The sequence below is a fragment of the Anomaloglossus baeobatrachus genome, chromosome 11 (genome assembly GCF_048569485.1).
Source record: "Anomaloglossus baeobatrachus isolate aAnoBae1 chromosome 11, aAnoBae1.hap1, whole genome shotgun sequence".
NCBI lineage: Eukaryota > Metazoa > Chordata > Amphibia > Anura > Aromobatidae > Anomaloglossus > Anomaloglossus baeobatrachus.
Window position 1 is genome coordinate 16,168,582 of NC_134363.1, and position 6,847 is coordinate 16,175,428.

Sequence of the window (6,847 nt, forward strand, 5' to 3'; positions counted from 1 at the left end):
TTTATTAACCCTTTAGGAGCTTCACAGCAACCAAAGCAATGTAGACAAAAAAATGAAAATTTTACTTTTTTAACACAAAAATGTTACTTTAGCCATAAAAATTAGTATTTTCACAAGGGTATCAGGAAAAATGCATCATAAAATGTATCGTGCATTTTCTCCTGAGTACGCAGATACCCCATATGTGGTGGTAATCAAATGTTTGGGCACACAGCAGGACTCGGAAGGCAAGGAGCGCCATTTGAATTTTTGAGTGCAAAATTAGCTGCACTCATTAGCGGACAGCATGTCGGGTTTGAAGACTCCCTGAGGTGCCTAAACAATGGAGCTCCCCCACAAATGACCCCATTTTGGAAACTAGAGCCCTCAAATATTTTTTCTAGATGTTTGATGTGCACTTTGAACCCCTGGGGGCTTCACAGAAGTTTATAACGTTGAGCCGTGAAAAGAAAAAAAAAATTTTTTACCACAAAACTGTTGCTTCAACCAGGTAGCTTTTTTTATCACAAGGGTATCAGGAAAAAATGCACCATAAAATGTATTGTGCATTTTCTCCTGAGTACGCAGATACCCCATATGTGGTGGAAATCAAATGTTTGGGTACACAGCAGGACTCGGAAGGCAAGGAGCGCCATTTGAATTTTTGAATGCAAAATTAGCTGCACTCATTAGCGGACGCCATGTCGGGTTTGAAGACTCCCCGAGGTGCCTAAACAATGGAGCTCCCCCATAAGTGACCCCATTTTGGAAACTAGAGCCCTCAAATATTTTTTCTAGATGTTTGATGTGCACTTTGAACCCCTGGGGGCTTCACAGAAGTTTATAACGTTGAGCCGTGAAAAGAAAAAACATTTTTTTACCACAAAACTGTTGCTTCAACCAGGTAGCTTTTTTTATCACAAGGGTATCAGGAAAAAATGCACCATAAAATGTATTGTGCATTTTCTCCTGAGTACGCAGATACCCCATATGTGGTGGAAATCAAATGTTTGGGCGCACGGCAGGACTCGGAAGGCAAGGAGCGCCATTTCACAGCAAAATTGGTTGGAATTATTAGCGGACGCCATGTTGCGTTTGGAGACCCCCCTGAAGTGCCTAAACAATGGAGCTCCCCCACAATTGACCCCATTTTGGAAACTAGACCCCTCATGGAATTTATCTAGCTGTTTAGGGAGCACTTTGAACCCCTGGAGGCTTCACAAACGTTTGTAATGTTCAGCCGTGAAAATATTTTATTTTTTTTACCACAAAATTGTTTTTTCAAACAGGTAGCTTTTTTTTCCACAAGGGTATCAGGAAAAAATGCACCATAAAATGTATTGTGCAATTTCTCCTGAGTACGACGATACCTTATATGTGGTGGAAATCAATTGTTTGGGCGTACGGCGGGGCTCAGAAGAGAAGGAGCGCCATTTCACAGTAAAATTGATTGGAATTATTAGCAGACGCCATGTTTCATTTGGAGACCCCCTGAGGTGCCTAAACAATGGAGCTCCCCCACATGTGATCCCATTTTGGAAACTAGACCCCCCCCATACAAAAAAAATTAGTTTGGCGAAATAAAAAATACAGACATCAGTAGAAAAAAAAAAAAATGAGCGCCTGCCAAGACCAGTGCCAAACGTGAGAGCAATGCACGAGTCTCGCATCGCATCATCCACTGCAGTCTGGAAGCGAGCAACTGCGCTGGATAATGCGATGCGAGAGGGCGGGGCGGCAGATGAGAAAGGGCGCAGCGGATGGAAGATGGGAAAGGGCGCAGCGGGTGGAGGAGCGGCAGAGGATGGGAAAGGGCGCAGCGGATGGATGATGGGAAATGGCGCAGCGGATGGATGGGAAATGGCGCAGCGGATGGAGGAGCGGCAGAGGATGGGGGGAGGTGAGATGGGGATACCTACCTTACAGGATGGATCTAGGCAGCAGGATCACAGCAGACAGAAGAGGCAGCAGATGAAGGAGGCAACAGATCGAGGAGGGTGAGAGGGGGCAGTAGATGGAAAATGGGAGAGAGCAGGCAGCAGATCGGGGAGGGGGGCAGAGTCTGATGGGAGAGAGAGAAGGCACATGGAGGAGGGGGGGCCCCGGGGGGAGGGTGGCTTGCAGCACATGTGCTGCAAGCCAGCCACCCTCCCCCCACATGTGCTGCAAGCCAGCCACCCTCCCCCCACATGTGCTGCAAGCCAGCCACCCTCCCCCCACATGTGCTGCAAGCCACCCTCCCCCCACATGTGCTGCAAGCCACCCTCCCCCCACATGTGCTGCAAGCCACCCTCCCCCCACGTGGGGGGAGGGTGGCTTGCAGCACATGGAGGGATAGGAGGTGTGGCGATGGAGAAGGGGCAGCCGATGAAGGAGGCGGCGGCGGCGGCCGCCGATCGGGAACAGTGGGGGCCGATTCGGGGGCAGCAGCAGCTGAAAAAGGTGGGTGCGACGGCGGCGGGGACAGTGGCGAGCATGGCGGCGGGGACAGCGGTGGATCGGGAGCATGGCGCCGGGGACAGCGGTGGATCAGGAGCGGCGGCGGGGACAGCGGTGGATCGGGAGCGGCGGCGGGGACAGCGGTGGAGCGGGAGCAGCGGCGGGGCGATTGGAGACAGCGGCGGGGACAGCGGTGGAGCGGGAGCATGGTGGGGCGATCGGAGACAGCGGCGGGGACAGCGGTGGAGCGGGAGCATGGCGCCGGGGCGATCGGAGACAGCGGCGGGGACAGCGGTGGAGCGGGAGCATGGCGAGGCGATCGGAGACAGCGGCGGGGACAGTGGTGGAGCGGGAGCATGGCGCCGGGGCGATCGGAGACAGCGGCGGGGACAGCGGTGGAGCGGGAGCATGGCGGGGCGATCGGAGACAGCGGCGGGGACAGCGGTGGAGCGGGAGCATGGCGCCGGGGCGATCGGAGACAGCGGCGGGGACAGCGGTGAAGCGGGAGCATGGCGCCGGGGCGATCGGAGACAGCGGCGGGGACAGCGGTGGAGCGGGAGCATGGCGGGGAGATCAGAGACAGCGGCGGGGACAGCGGTGGAGCGGGAGCATGGCGCCGGGGCGATCGGAGACAGCGGCGGGGACAGTGGTGGAGCGGGAGCATGGCGCCGGGGCGATCGGAGACAGCGGCGGGGACAGCGGTGGAGCGGGAGCATGGCGGGGCGATCGGAGACAGCGGCGGGGACAGCGGGAGCATGGCGCCGGGGCGATCGGAGACAGCGTCGGGGACAGCGGGAGCATGGCGCCGGGGCGATCGGAGACAGCGTCGGGGACAGCGGTGGAGCGGGAGCATGGCGGGGCGATCGGAGACAGAGGCGGGGACAGCGGTGCATCGGGAGCAGCGGCGGGGACAGCGGTGGAGCGGGAGCATGGCGCCGGGGACAGCGGTGGATCAGGAGCGTGGCGCCGGGGACAGCGGTGGATCGGGAGCAGCGTCGGGGCGATCGGAGACAGCGGCGGGGACAGCGGTGGATCGGGAGCAGCGGCGGGGCGATCGGGGACAGGGGCGGGCGGCAGGGACAGGGGCGAGCGGGCGGCGGGGACAGCAACTTACCGCTCTCCTCGGCTTCCAGGGACGGTCACAGGCCGCAGATCCACATTGATTGGAGAGAGCGGTCACAAGACCGGTCTCTCCAATCAGAGCTGGGGGCGGGTGAAGCATCGATCACCCAGCTCCAGCCAATGGCCAGTGCTACAGCAGCACTGATCAGGGCTGGATTTCAATGTTCCAGCCATTTTCAATGGCTGGAACATTACAGTGGCTGTAATTGGCTGAGCGGCGTTCGTCAGCCAATCACAGCCTCTGCAGGTTCGGGGAGGAGGCACCACCCCTCCTGAGGTCAGGCAGAGGTCCCCTCCTTCCCGAATCTACCGTTTAAGTAAACAAATTTCACTCCCCGGGGCTCCGGGACCGCGATTTCGCCATGACGTACTGAGTACGTCATGGGTCGTTTAGCACCATGTCACCATAACGTACTCAGTACGTCCAAGGTCGTTAAGGGGTTAATAGGAGCTGTGAGTGGTTGCTATAGGAACAAAATAAATTGTTAGTATAAGAAGCTTCTGTGTGATGTAATAAGATGTCGGTGGAGAGACGGAAAGAGACAAAAAGAGACAGAGAAAGACATAAGCACAGACAGACAGACCGGGGAAAGATAGAGGGGTAAAAGAGACAGAGGGGGAAAGATACAGACAGAGGGGGAAAAAGTCAGAGGGGAAAAGAGAGAGGGGAAAAGAGAGAGGGAGAAAAAGAGAGGGTGAAAGAGACAGAGAAAAAAAGAGACAGATGGGGAAAAGAGACAGAGGAGGAAAGAGACAGAGGGGGGAAGAGACAGAGGGGGAATGATACAGACAGAGGGGGGAAAAGTCAGAGGGGAAAAGAGAGAGGGGAAAAGAGAGAGGGAGAAAAAGAGAGGGTGAAAGAGACAGAAAAAAAGAGACAGAGGGGGAAAAGAGACAGAGGAGGAAAGAGACAGAGGGGGGAAGAGACAGAGGGGGAAAGATACAGACAGAGGGGGAAAAGTCAGAGGGGAAAAGAGAGAGGGGTAAAGAGAGAGGGAGAAAAAGAGAGGGTGAAAGAGACAGAGGGAAAAAGAGACAGAGGGGGAAAAGAGACAGATGGGGAAAGAGACAGACTGGAAAGAGACAGAGACAGAGGAGGGAAACAGACAGAGGGGGAAAAGAGACAGAGGGGGAAAAAGACAAGGGCAAAAGAGACAGAGAGGGAAAATAGACAGACGGGGAAAGAGACAGACTGGAAAGAGACAGAGTGAAAAAAATGCATATATATATATATATATATATGTGAGAATCGGGTTTTAGCCGCGCTAAGAAGCCACTGTTGCCAGGATGTATCCTGGCAACAGTGGCTTCTTAGCGCGGCTAAAACCCGATTCTCACATATATATATATATATATATGCATTTTTTTCACTAAGTCTTCACGGGGCTGCTGCTGGAACCACGCGGACACTCATATGCTTTACAAGGGGTTGTGACTGGCACAACCGCTCCAGGTGAGTGTATCTTTCTACATCCTTACACGGTTAATACCGGGTAAAACCCTATTTGCGCCTTTTTTTCCCCCCTTTCAGCAGTTTGGAAAGAGACAGAGACAGAGGGGGAAAAGAGACAGAGGGGGAAAAGAGACAGAGGGGGAAAAGAGACAGAGGGGGAAAAGAGACAGAGGGGGAAAAGAGACAGAGGGGGAAAGAGACAGAGGGGGAAAGAGACAGAAGAGGAAAGAGACAGAGACAGAGGGGGAAAACAGACCGAGGGGGAAAGGACAGAGGGGAGAAAAAGACAGAGGGGGAAAGAGACAGACTGGAAAGAGACAGAGGGGGAAAGAGACAGAGGGGGAAAAGAGATAGAGGGGAAAAGAGCATACAGACATAGAGATAGAGAGACAGACAGAGAGACTGATACAGAGACAGACAGAGATATACACAGACAGACAGACATGGATAGAGACTGACACACAGACAGACAGGGAAAGAGACAGACACATAGGCAGAGCCACACACACAGACAGAGACAGACACACAGACAGAAAGAGATAGACAAACAGACACAGACAGAGACTGGGAGAGAGACAAAGGGACAGTTAGTATCCAGGGCAATGCCCGGGTACTACAACCAGTAAATAAATAAAAATAAATAAAATAAATAAAAAATATAGTGTGATGAATGTTCAGGGAACCATAGACAAAGATTTCACTAATTCGGCACTGCACCCTTGCTACTCCAGGTGATCGACAGGTTTCCAACGTGAGATACCTGTGATTCACCCATAGGGGCACTAGTAGAAGCCAGCCGGGGGAGGCACTGGATTACCCATGAACCCCACAACCCTAAGATCTATAAATACTCCCTAGGAAAGAAAGGGATTCATGTAAAGAGTTTATTATTAAGGGGGTTGTTCACTACTAGAACAACCTCTTTTGATTCCACATGTTTCCTCCAGGTAAAATAAAAAAAAAGTCATAATAAATAAATACCACTAATGCTCAAAGTATGAGACTTATTTCATCCTTTTAACCAAACAAAAGTATCACCAGCACATCTCTGGTTCTGTGATGTCTATTTACATATATTGCAGATAGAAATCTATACAATGAAATTTATAAAGGTTGTGCCAATGAATCTATGTGTGGAACCAATGGCTCAGTAGCAGTGAGAAATGCAATGTTTCGATTCTCTGCTTTTCCTAAAAAATTTTTGGGGTTGCACACTACATGTAGATGTGGCGCCTTTTGCCTAGTCACTACAGATCACAATTTTTTATGTATATTTTCATCTGTATGACATGTATTGTTAGCCTTAAAGAGAATTGGTTTTCTCTGTTGTTTACAAAAAAACATACATTTACATACACTCCTTTGCTGGGATTCTGGGATTTTCACTTGAGAGAAAACCAACTCTTGAGTGATGAGCCCTAAAAGGAAAAAGGGGAGGAGCTTAGTTGTGAGGCAAATTTCAGTCTGAGCCGGTGTGAGGGGAAGTGAGGAGCATACTGAGGAGAGGTCCTGTCTTGAGGTGATTTCTAGAAATATCTGCAGGGGCAGCTATACTTGTCAGAGTATCAGTCCCTAGGTCGTCGGTGCCTTCAAGGTCGGTGACAAAACGGAGAGACTACAGCCTTCTTATAAGAGGCAGTGCAATTCCTGGGAGCTCAGTGGCACATGTGAGTTTGGAAGCTTCTAGAAGAAACAGAGAGTCTTCCTTCAGGATTCCAGTCACCTGCTCAACAGAAGGGATCAAAAGTCCAAATTATTCTTGTCTTGTGAATCCCAGGATACCAAGATACCTATTCCCAGGTAGGGAGATAGTAGCAAGAGAAGTTCATTACCACCACTAAGCAGAAAAGCCAA